The 12298-nt window shown below is 40.9% G+C and overlaps 1 long non-coding RNA gene across 4 annotated transcripts in view; it reads left to right on the top strand.

The window, feature by feature from the left end:
• Positions 1 to 6713: 6713 nt before the first annotated feature.
• The window catches only part of LOC308197353, a 55417-nt gene continuing 49832 nt past the window's right edge, over positions 6714 to 12298 (top strand). For 2 of the 4 annotated variants that reach the window (XR_013952850.1, XR_013952851.1), the window contains exon 1: positions 6714 to 6848. This is a non-coding gene — a long non-coding RNA (uncharacterized lncRNA). Of the gene's footprint in view, positions 6849 to 7948; positions 8118 to 8569; positions 8681 to 12298 lie in introns of all 4 variants that reach the window. The other 2 variants (XR_013952848.1, XR_013952849.1) reach the window with 2 other exon arrangements.

A 12298-nucleotide genomic window follows, 5' to 3' on the forward strand; every position in this document is an offset into this window, starting at 1 on the left:
AACAAAAGTCAGAAATACTGGGAAATATTTTCATTTTTTTTTTCTCTGGGATTAAGACCTATAAGTCTCAAAATCTTTATTTTACAGAGTAGCATCCGTACCCCTTCTGAAACCCCATGTTGTTTTTCCCTCAGGCTTAAGCATCAAAGTCTTTTAAACGTCAGTTGTGTTGCTTCCTGGATGATGACGATGATTATTACCATTTTAGATGCTACAAACTGAACTTGCATGCTTGATAAAACAGACTTACTACCTCACCTTTCCTGGCTTATTTTTTCATGAAGCAAGGTGGTTACATTCAGGGGAGATTGGTGGGTGAGAGGCAGCATTTTGGAACAAAGTGCATTGAGAGCCTGTAGATCCTGGGATGCAAATAGCAGGAAAATCCTTTCAACTGTTGGCACTCCAGAACTGGCTGTGAACTGCAGTGGGTATTTACTGACACCGCCCGAGTTCAGAACGTGTTTGCAGATGATTGTGGTAAGTTCAGAAGCTGTATGCCTTTAGTCTTCAAAAAAAAACCGAACTGAAAATTTTATCCATAATGAAATGAGATAGCATTTAGCAGTTGCAAATTTATGGCCAATTTTAATATTTTACTCTTTGCTGCCTTACAGCAATATTCATTTTATAGTAGTGATGTCTTGTTCAGTAGCCATGATTCTTCCTAGACTTTGCTGACCTCAGTATCTTACAGAATGACTTCAGTAATGCTCGTTAACTCAGGTAGCACAAATTCAGGAGGCACCTGTGTGTCTGGTACTGGCAGGGCAGGAGGCAGGGTGTGCAGGTCCCTGCAACGAGGGGGCAGCCTCTCCTTGCTGTCCACCTTCCTGCTGCAGAGCCTGGCTCTGTCACCGCTCAATGGACCAGAGATTAATGATTGTCTTCAGAAGAGACCTTATCACTACTTTACACAGCAGTTCTGGTTATGGTCCCGCTCCTTTTGCCTTTGGGAAAATGCCCGGGGTTGATGATGTGAGTTTCTTTTCTCCCATTGTTTGCAGTTGGTCACAACATTTCCCAGTTTTCTTCAGAGCCTGCCATAAGTTTTCACCCGTGAGCGTGGACAGCTGTCCTCCTGCCTGTCCGTGGGGTCCTGCAGCTGCCCTGGTTGACAAACACGCATCTCCTTGCAACGAGGTGGCAGCACGGAGAGAAGCAGTCCAAATGGTTTGTCAAAGGCACGCGGAAGGACACGTGCGGAGCAAAGGGCTCAGTGCAGGTCTCCCAGTTCTCGGAGCAGCAGCCTCCCTGTTGGACGTGCTATTCTCTCGGCAAAAATAACCTATTCAAGAGCTCGCTGTTTGAAATATTGTCCCTCAGGAGAGCAAGATAGGGTACTAATTTCTTGTTTCAGATAATAGCGTCGCACAGGTAATCTTTGCCCTGTTGAAGAGAGAGGTTTCAAATGTGCTTTCCAGGTCTAAATTTCATTTTGATCCTGAAGGAGTATTTTATCTGATGAGTTATGACTTACAGGACATGCTCCTTTCTCAGGACTGAACATGTAATTGACTTGCTCGACAGGACTGGTAATACAGCGCTGATTCTTTCTGAAACTTAAAAAAACTCGCTGGTGTCAAACGTCTCCCAGGTTGCTTCTGTCGAATGATATCTAAAAACCTTCAAAGAACTAAATTTCCCTTTTAACCTACTCAAAATTTTGAGGAGAAAGGTACAAGGAGGTACAAGTGATGCAGAGACTGCCATGAATCTGCCCAGGCTGGTGGTGGTCAGAAGCTAATTATTGGACTTGCTTCTTTCAAAAGCATTTTTTTGTTCTCGTTAGCTTTCTGTGAGGTTTATCTTGACAATAAAGCATCGCATTTTGAGAGTACCAGGGAAAAGAACGGTCTCCAGAACTGAAACAACACAATTTTTAGTTACAGCAGGCTCGTAAGTCAGTCAAGAACTCTCCTGCTAAAAACTATTATTAACATAATAGGTTAATAAACACCGATGGCCGTAAAGTTCTCTCTAATGAGAGAAATAAGAGGGAAAGCAGAAGTGTGTGGTGGCCCTTTGCTCGGTGCTAGCTCAAAGAGCAGCTTGCCTCCCACTGTGTCACAGATGTTATTCCTCTCAGCCAGCCTTGGTGTTTTTCGGGAGGTCGAACATTTACTCTCGGTAGTCCTGAATCTGGTCTGTTTATCACAACCCAAACGCGTCATTACAGCAGGGTGGCCTCCTGTGCTGGGCCTGTGAAGACCGCTCCTAGCAGGGCTGTCAGCTTGGTGACTACCGAGAAACCTCCTGCAAATTTTCACCAAACCACAAGACTACTTGGAGTATTTTTGTTACATTTATATACCTTCCTATTCCACAACATGTGAAGTAGAAGAGGGACAGAGCCATGGCAAATAGTATATTTTATTGCAGCAGGACACCCCTTCTCCCTTTCAGCTTTTGCACAGAGCAGTGTCTTTTTTCTCTTGCTTTCTTGTTTTATTTTATTTTATTTTATTTTTTATTTTTTTGGATTGAAGCTTCAAGAGGAAAGCGTTTTTGAGAAAACTGTGAGAGAATCGGGAGGAAATGAAACACCAGTGCAAGAAAGCAGAGACAAGAAGTGGAAGCAGAAGAAGTGGAAAAGAGGGAAAAAATAAACAAAGACTCCGTGAAATACAGCCACGTGTAGTCATATGGAAATGATGTGTGTGTAGCATATCTGTCTACCTATAAATAATTTTAAACAAACAAGCTACAAATGAAAGAGGCAAAAAGTAACACAAACAGGCCATACTGCAGCTGGGAAACAAAGGACAAATGAAGAAATGTGAAATGGATGTCTGCGACATGAAGCAATGACCTCGGGAGAGTCCTGGAGCAGAAGAGGTTTGACTCATGCCAGAGGTGTTAGAATAACATGGTTGTTGCTGGGGGACAAGGTGGTGATAACTTCTGTGGTTTTGTACACAATGTATTTTGTTTTCAAAAAATGTTAATAACTAGAATTCAGAAGAAACTAAGGAACTTTAAAGCCGAAACTGGCACATTTCACATGACTACAGCATCCCCTGCCCAGTGCAAGGCACGTTGGTAAGGATGCAATTGAAATGGGGCAGGACATGGATGAAGCAAAAGCTTTTAGAATTGGAAAAAGTACTTTGAATCTTAAAGAGTATTTCTGGATGAAAGGGAAATAGTATGCCTTTGGCTTGGTATAACCATGTTTTGATCTGGATGCTTAAGGGCCACTCTGTAGTAGGTTTCTTCACCCCGAGGTTGGTAATCGCAGGCTACGCAAGAAATTTTGGCCAGACAATTGGAGTGAGCTGTGGAGCTGCTGACAGCGTTTGTCCCAAAGTGAGTACTAGATTAAGGTTAGTCCAGAACAAAGCCAAAGAGCAGAGGAATGGACTGAGATAATCATATGCATTATTTTATCCTTATTGCATAAATTATCCCTATAATGTAAGTCAAAGTTTCAGTTATTTTTCCTGAACTAAAATAAAATTTGAACTAAAATAATATTTGTTAATCTAATTCCTTCATTCTCATATTAAACTCTTATTTTTTTTCTTTCATTCTTCTTCAAGAAAGGGCCACGGAGACTCTGAACCCGCTACTTAATTTGCAATCCTATATAAGAAAAGGACACTACAGAACTGTCATAACATCAGATGCATTTCTTCATTAAATCACTGCTTGTCCAAGGTAACTTTATTTTTTTTTTTTAATATCCTTGTGCTGCAAAACATAGAAGACCAGAGGGTTTCCTAAGTCAGTGTCTGTGTGTACCTGCCCTGTTTTTATATACTTCTCCAGCTGACTAGTATTGAAAAAGCTAGGGGGATTAGACTAGTTGATCTTTCTAGGTCCCTTCCAATCCTTAACATTCTGTGATTCTGTGAAAAGAGGTTATAGAGCTAAATCCACCTTTGAGCTCTGTGATATTAATGGTCCTGTGCACGTACAAGCCTATATATGTATTAAATGATTTAGTTAGTCAAACACAAAGTAAAAAATATAAAATATAACTGAGACATTTCCGATGGTGTCATGCTATGATGAACGATGATACGCTGCTGAGTTCAAACAGCCTCTTCCTCCTAAATATGTTCTACATACACAAAGATATTTATTTATAAGATCATTATTTACTCCCCTATTTGTGTAAAAACAAACAAACAAAACACCACAAAACAACAGAAAAAAAACAATCACAAGTGTTTATAAATATATATGTATTTCCATGGTGTGACGCCTAGTATTTTGTGTAGCATTGTCCAGTACTACCCCAGCCATAGGGTAGGACGTCTTTGGTTATATACGGAAAGGAATGTTTAAACAAAGCTTTGGTACAAGATTTGAGCACTTGCTATTCTCTTGCTTTGAACAATATAAACAGTGTTAGATTATTCTTTATTGCTTGATTATTTTTCTTCATAATAATTATATGACTTACAGCTCATAAATAAATAGAGGGTATTTATTTCTCCTAGGAAGCGCTCAATGTGAAGGGATGGAGCCTTCAGAATCTTTTATAAACAACGTGTCAGGCGTGGAGTTAATAGAGTTCAGATCTGTTGCTTCACAGATATCGCTGAAAAACAAGAAATTGTCTTAAAAGGCAAAGAAATATTGCCGTAGATAGGACTAGCTGAGTTACAAGCCAGTCTGTTCTCAGCGCTGTGTAAATAGGCTGCTGCTCCAAGCCAGCATAAAAAGAAACACCGCTGTGCGTTAGCGGTGTTACTAATGTGATTAGCTGTTGGCATTGCCCCGGTTCTTGCTATAATTAATTTCCCTCAAATGATGGGCTTATTAGATGTGAGAGATATGGTAGCAGCAGATAACGATTTGCCGGCCCTGTTTGACAAACACCACGGGTGCTGCCGGGGCAGAGCTGTCACCTCCCGGCTCCTTGCTGCAGGCGAGGCTGCTCCTGGCCGCCTCTCCCATTCCCACCGAGTCTCGGTGCTGCTCCCACGAAGACGAATTGGACAATCCGTCTTCAAGGCAGGAGCTCTGATGATTTGTAGAAAAACTATCATCGGCGATAGGACAGCCAATCTATCACACCGGGCCATCTCCTTTATCCTTCATTTCATCCCTCTTTATTGCAATACTCTCACGCTCACCCTCTTGACACTTCTCTCCCTCACTCAAACTCTGCTGCTCTGTAGATTGCCTCAAAAATTGGGAAAATGGAAACATAACATCATTTAAGGCACACAAGTGCAGGTCTCCCTGCATGGGCAGGGATGCAGAGAACGCTATTTTACTTGGTGTCGGCAGGGCCACGAGCACCTCTGCCAGGCTCAGCAGGCATGCTGGCAGCAGGAGGCTGCTGGATATTTACTCCTTTACTCCCGGGGAGTAAAAGGAGGCTCCAGGAGAGCCTCAGAAACTCCAAGAACCACGTATGCTGGTCTACCCAAGGTGATACAACGTTCTTTGCTTGTTAACACAGTTGGTTCTCTCGTCTGCAAGGCCAAAGATAATTGGAAATTTGCATTCCGGTCCTTCCCGAGGAACCGAAGCACGGCACCCTTAGCACCGAAGGTAGCTTGTTCTGACTAATCTAAAGGTGGTGTAAAACGAGCTGTGTAAAACAGTGAACACCTGCAGCAAATTATGGTATCCTGATGGGCTTTTAGGAGCATCCCTGCCCTGAATCCCATTTTGAGAAAACACAAGCAGTACCGTGGCAAGAAATAAATAATGCATCGACTTAATTCTGTGAAGAATTAATGTTTCTTCTTTAGAGGGAATAGTCACTCACACGTTTCTTTTAATTTGCTAATCTTCGGAATACGGGGAATCACTGTCAGTGAAGACGTTTCCGTGGGTATCTGGCTGAATCTCCTGTGTGGATTTTAAACGAGAAGGCTGACGCGCAATTGGAGACCTGGATGGTGGCACATGAGCTGCCAGAAACACAGAGCAGACATAATGGGAATTACCCACATCTGCTCTGATTTAAACTGCTATGGCACTGCTTCATTGTTTGTTATGTACTCTGTAGATCTTAATCATCCCCTGTGCCAACAGAAGATACCAGATTCAGGATACAGCATAAATAAATAAATAAATACATCATTTATGGGCTAATTTTTAAACCTACCTGATAGGGTGTGGTGCATGAAGTGCTTCTCTGGGCAAGGGGTGCATTTTGATTTTAGGTTGAGTTCATGTATGGTCATTTTTCACTCTTAGTTTTGTTATGGCCAGCATGAGTCATGAATGTTTTTTTTTTTCTTGTGTCTAATGTGAAAATTTTGGCTTTGCCATACCAGTTTTGCCTTCTGCCTTCAATAATAGCCTTTGGCACGTTTTTTTAAAACTGACAAACTGTTGGATATAAAACAGATTTGCCCATGGATGAAATATATATTTTGGTCAAAACCCTTCTCATATAAATCAGGAGCACCACTGCTTGTTTAATTTACAAATTTTAGAGCTCATTAGGGAAAAATGAAATAGCCGACTGATGGCAAGTTGTTTTGTTCATTTGCTTTTTATTATATAAATGGCATGTGGATAATGAGCGACTGAAACAGCCAACCAACTTTTGATTAATATATTTGATACAGTTGCTCAGAAGGGAAAACATTCTGAATAATTTGTTGTTGTTTGTAATGAGCACACGATATGACAGTAGTGATTACCTTAATGAATCAATTAAGCGCAATGCAATTTGAGTTGAATGGAGCTGGTGATGGCCAATTGTGCAGCCACCGCTGGGAGCGTTGCTCGGTAAGCCATATCACATCTCAGCCAGCCGAGCCCGTTTGTGCAGCAGAGGTGGTTTTGGGGGGTGGAGAAGGCGAGGAAGCAGGTGGTGGAGCCTCTGCTTGGAAGAGGAGCGTACGTTGGCAACCTGCGTGTCTCCGAACACGGTAATTGTCTGTGTTGTCTGGGTTGGACCAGATCTGGTCGCCGACCCTCTGGAAACAGCAGAGATGGCTTCTGAGCCACGTGAATTTCTCACCAGATGCTTCTATCAGCAAGGCTGGATCTATTCAGAAGGGAGGAATATGGCTCCTGTAGAAGTGGCAAGGAAGTTGGCGTGCTCGGCACGGATAACCACAACTTTTTAATTGAAATACTGTGTAACTGCAGTGTTTCTCTGTACTAAGTCTATGAAAAAAACATTAATGCAAAGTTATCTTTTTGTCTTGTTTTGGGATCCATCACATTTTGCATCTGGGTTCATCTAGTTTGAGCAGAGCACCACCTAGGCTGCGGGATTTCTCTGACATAATTCAGGTCCAAAAACTCACACTGAACGGGGATATGCCTTGTAGAGAAACACTCGGTCCTGAGTTAATGACTTCCAGCAATAGAGCATCTGTGAGAACCTTCGGTAATATTCTTCAGTCATTAATTATCCACACCATTAGATCAAGAGCTTCTTTTTTCCTGTGTGATTCTGGCACTTTTCCACTTGTAGCCCCTGGAAATTGATATATAGTCATCTCCAGATTGAAGTGCTTGCTATAGCAGATTTTCATTATCCTTTTGGGTTCTTAAACTTTGATCAAAGTTCCCCTTTCACCTTCTCTTTGATAAACTAAACAGACTGACCTCTGCAGATCTTTCTCTGTGGTCCTACTTTCTAATCCCTCAATATGTTTTCACAGCCTTTCCCTTAACACTCTCCAGCTTTGAATTATAGTGTACTGCTCAGATAAATCTCTTAAATGGTTGTTTTTTAAGACTTGAGGACTGGCCAGACCCTTTGCTGCTTTCAGTGATGGAAGGTGAAGAATTGGCCACTCTGTTTTTCCGTTCTGGCCCTGTCGTTCAGTTGCCAAAGGACTTTCTCTCACCAAAACTCATGTCGTGTTCTTACTTTTAATGGGAAAGAACTCTTCTTTTTAACTGAGATAAATGTCATTTGACTTGCAGATGATTTAGGTTTGGATATTTAGAGTATTTGTTTTAAACCTAAATGACGTTCTGAGGTTCTGATTAAATACTTTTGTCTCTTTTTCAGATGAAATTAATTACATAGCTTCACCTGAATTTCTGCATGAGTTGCACACATGTGAACTGCTTTAAATGCAGATTGGCTGCTGAAGAGCCTTTTTCCAGCCTGAGCTAGATGCCTCCAAAGCACGTCCCATCTGGTGGGAGACTGGTGCAGCACTCAGATCTGCTCTAAGGTTGCTGTGGAGCTTTTCTTAATCATTTTTAATAGTTTGAGGTGCTTTTTAACTAGTCTGTGCAAAGAATGCATCCAAGCAATTGTATTGACGGCTGTCTTATCACTGATGTGTCTGTGTATGATCTGTTGAAATTATTGGATTTTTTATTTTTTTTGACATCTGGGGCTTTCTGTGCCTGAAGCAGATGTCCAGAGACTTGCTCAGGAGTGGGCCAATTCTGCATCATGCTCTCCTTATTTTCTGTCATGGTCCAAGTTGTTCCATCTTTCAGCACTTGGAAAGGCAGCTACTGTATGCAAAGTGCCATGCTTGTAATAGAAGGTTTCATTTATTTGGGGGTTAAAAGATGAACCCACCAGAAGAAGGATTTCAGTTTTGATGTTTGTATCTTGGCTTTACGTTTCTTTTTATTCCTTGCTGGCGGTTGTGTAACTCTTTTCCTTCAGCAGGTCACCGTTATCTCAGATCTCCTGGCCAGTCCCTCCTATATATTTTGCTGAAAGAACCCTGCATGTGCAGAGATGGGATGCTGGAGCACTTTAATTAAAGCCATGTTTCAGGCAAGCTGTTTGGTCTGCTGTACAAAAATTGAAAACCTTATGTAAAACTTAATTTGAGAGACTTGACAAATTGTACAGGAAAAAAATCAGGTAATGGATTGCTTGCTAGCTCTGTAAAATATAAACACTTCTCTTACTCCTGCTGTTGTGTATGGAGGAATAATGTGCTGTGCTAATGCTTGGTTTGGCATGGAACACACCAGGTATTTTGTGCATAAAGCTGTGTAATTTGACAAAGAGGTAGGATAGAAGGGTGGGGGCGACAGAAAGGACACTCACTTCCACAACAGCAGGATAAAGAGGTGCCCAGCAAAGCAGCCAAGACAGGGAGGCTGAACCATAAAAGGCTGTACTTCCTCCTGTGGTTCATACTTAACCTGGGGGAACTGCAACCATGGTACAGTGCAAAAAGTACAGTCAGCTTCGGGAAGGAGGTAAGCACGTTTCTGCAAAATTGGGGAAGTCACCCAGGGAACATAACCCTGCACGTGTTTCTTGTTCTTACTGTGATGCATGTTGGCTGAAGGCTACTTTCAAAGAAAGGATAATATTCTAGAAAAACCTCAGGTCTATCAGGACTTATACAGAAACTGCTTTTGGACACCTTTCCAATGAAATCTAGATTCTATTTATGTGCATATGTACTTGTTTGGCCTCTGTCACTGAATCTCTTCCCTGAAAATATCAGTCCTGCCTGAATAACTGAAGGCAGGCTTAGGTAATTCTGTGTATGTTTAAGAGGATAATTTTGCTAGATCAGGAGTGCTTTAATACGTATGTATCAGCAGAAGCAAAAATATTGTGTTTTAATGGTTGTGGTGGAATCGAAGAAAATATTTTCTTCTTCAATGCAGCAATTTTTTGCAAAATTTGAGTAAAAGTTCCTGTAGTGACACAGGTTTCTAGGTGCTATTAGAACATGTGATAGTAACATCCTTTTGCTTGTTTTCAGTTAAGTAGCTATTAGGAAGTACAAAAGGAGACTTACAAGTCAGACTGGATATCCTGTACGGTAGCATTAAATTAGCTTTACTGTAATGATACTTCACTGTGTTATTTACTCTTTGAGACTCCTACAAGACTGTTCTTCTTAAACAACATGATAAGTTTGAATACATCACAGCAAGTTCCTCAACTCCTCTAATTTTCGCATTAATGTTCTTGGTTTAATTTGCATCTGACATGAATTTATTTTTCAGTGTAATTCTGATTTCTGTTAAATTTACGCGGAAAGTTTAAATTTTCTTTTTCTGAATCGGATTATGATCATCCTAGAGTTTCCATCTTGACTGAGAGCTGAAGACATTATTATCCTTAACCAATGTCACAATCTTCCTCATTTAAAGCTCTGCCTTTCTATAAATTTTTGAGTTACAACTGATTTTCCTACTTCCAAAGTCTTCTTTCTCACCTTTATTTCTTTGTAAGCACAGAAATAGGTAGTTACCTTTCAATGCTTTTTAATGATAATATTTGCTGTACATTTCAATATTTCTATACTGTCATAGACGACATATTTTCAAGTTGGTTATCAGTCATAATTCTTATGATATAATATAGTCTATTTCATATAATTTGATAGAATTATGTAGCCCATATTTACACACAAACCACTTTAGTTTTGTAGGCCTCTATGCTGGGACTGTAGGAATTGTTGGAGTGATGCTCTCTGCCTTGCGTGATATCAGAACATCATGCTATCATGCAGGAATTCATTGCGTGGGTCTTGATCAATATTATTTTTTAGAAAACATGAGTGCTGTTATGAGAGTATTACATTATATGTAGTGCATTTTTTTTAAATGGAAACTGGCTTGACAGTTTGTGTTCAAGTGAGAGGTTTTTTTTTTTTTTAAAGTAAATTCCATAATCTCTCTTTACTAGGTTTCTCTCTCAGTTAAGCTACAAATCTCATTTTTTTGTATATAAAAATACATGTAAGGGAGACTAAAAGCAAAATGCTGGTTGATGCCTGAAGAGTCATTTGGTTTTCTCAGATTTAAAGCCTAAATGAAATGGGAGCTTTCAGAGCTTTCTCTCATATAGAAGATATTTTTTGTGTGCATTGAAATATGTGTGCATATGGTGCTTCTTACTTTTAAGACACTGTTTGCTTTAATTAATAACACACTATTGTATATGGGAGGCATATGGAAAAATGTCAAAATTACTCTTCAAAAATAATGAACATTTCAAGCAGATCTCATTTCTATGGTTCTCCCTTTTTTGATGTATATTGTTCCATTTCAAAACACTGAATGAATGGTTTGGTGTGCACAAGAGGTTGAATTTCCAGCTGCTGCTAACTTTCTCACATGAAAAATGGCACAATCTAGGACCACGACATTACACAGCTCTCTCCTTTCCTCCCTCCTTCTTCTGATAACTTTTGTGCTCTTGATCTTCCAGCACTGCTTAGTGAATCACAGGATGTTTGCATCAATTCGTCTGCTCAGTAGATGATGATAGAAATGCTACACTTGTTGAAAGAAACTTTAAAAGAGAACATGAGAAAACCAGCCTTGAATGTAGGTGGAAATGCTGATACAAATGCAAAATGATAGATGAAGTAGTAAAATAAGTCTTTGGAAGCTTTTGAAGCTGATTTGCAACCTGGGAAATTGACAGGTAGCTTTAGCAATTAACCACACTGTAAAGCAGGAGGGAAAGGAAAGAGAGAGGAGGGAGACTTGATTCATCTGGAAACTGGACACTTCCCTGGACTTGAGCACTCCACAGAAGGCGGTAAGAAACAGTTAGCAGTCATGGACGTTGGAGTCTAGACAAAATATCTGAACAAACGAGACTGCAACGAGCTTTAAGAAAGGAGACTTCAGTTATTGCCCAACACAGGCTCGTCGTTGCAGGAAAGTACTCTTCAAGCTTGCCTAGCAGGAGCGAAGCCAGCTCTGACGTGCAGCATCCCTGCCCAGCAGTGTCGAGCATCTCAGGGTGGTGAGAGCTCCCATCTGCTGCATTGCCATCACTTCACTACCACAAGAGCCAACAGCTCTTGTTCTTCATTTTCTCTTCGCAAGCTTATGGCATGTGCACTGCAGTCCCTTAGGCACACATTTAATTCTGCCAGGCAGGCTCCAGTAGCAGCACTGTGGAAAGTGGCATCATCTGTACAGCCCACCAGGGGAGGTGGGATAATAGCTGGGGTTGGGCTGCACAGTGTTTTCGAGAGCGTTCATGTTAGCTGCTTTTTAAACAGCTATAACCTACTTCGGTGTATAGGAGAGCTGGGCTAGAAGCAAAGTTTTGAGCTGCATCTTTAGTTAATGTTGAGGAGAAGACAAGCTATAAACGACTGCTTTGCAGAGCTCGTCTATTAATGTGTTAGGAACAAAGAGCAGGCTTCAGAGCCATTAGAAGTCCCTGGAGTAAGCTTGGCAAGACTGCTCAGCTTCTGAATACTAATACCCAAAGCATAAACAAGGCTGAGAGGAGGAAATTGGAAACAAAATGTTCTGAACTCAGTGCAATTGCACCGAGTTGTGCAGCCGTAGTGCAGTTACATTTGCATGGTGTTAAGACCAAGCTAATAAGAATACATCCAGGCGGAAGAGCAAAGCAAGGCAGTTCTCCAAATAACAAAAGATGCAAGATGGACAA

This window comes from Anser brachyrhynchus, assembly GCF_964034855.1.
Source record: "Anser brachyrhynchus genome assembly, chromosome: 6".
NCBI classification, from domain to species: Eukaryota; Metazoa; Chordata; class Aves; order Anseriformes; family Anatidae; genus Anser; species Anser brachyrhynchus.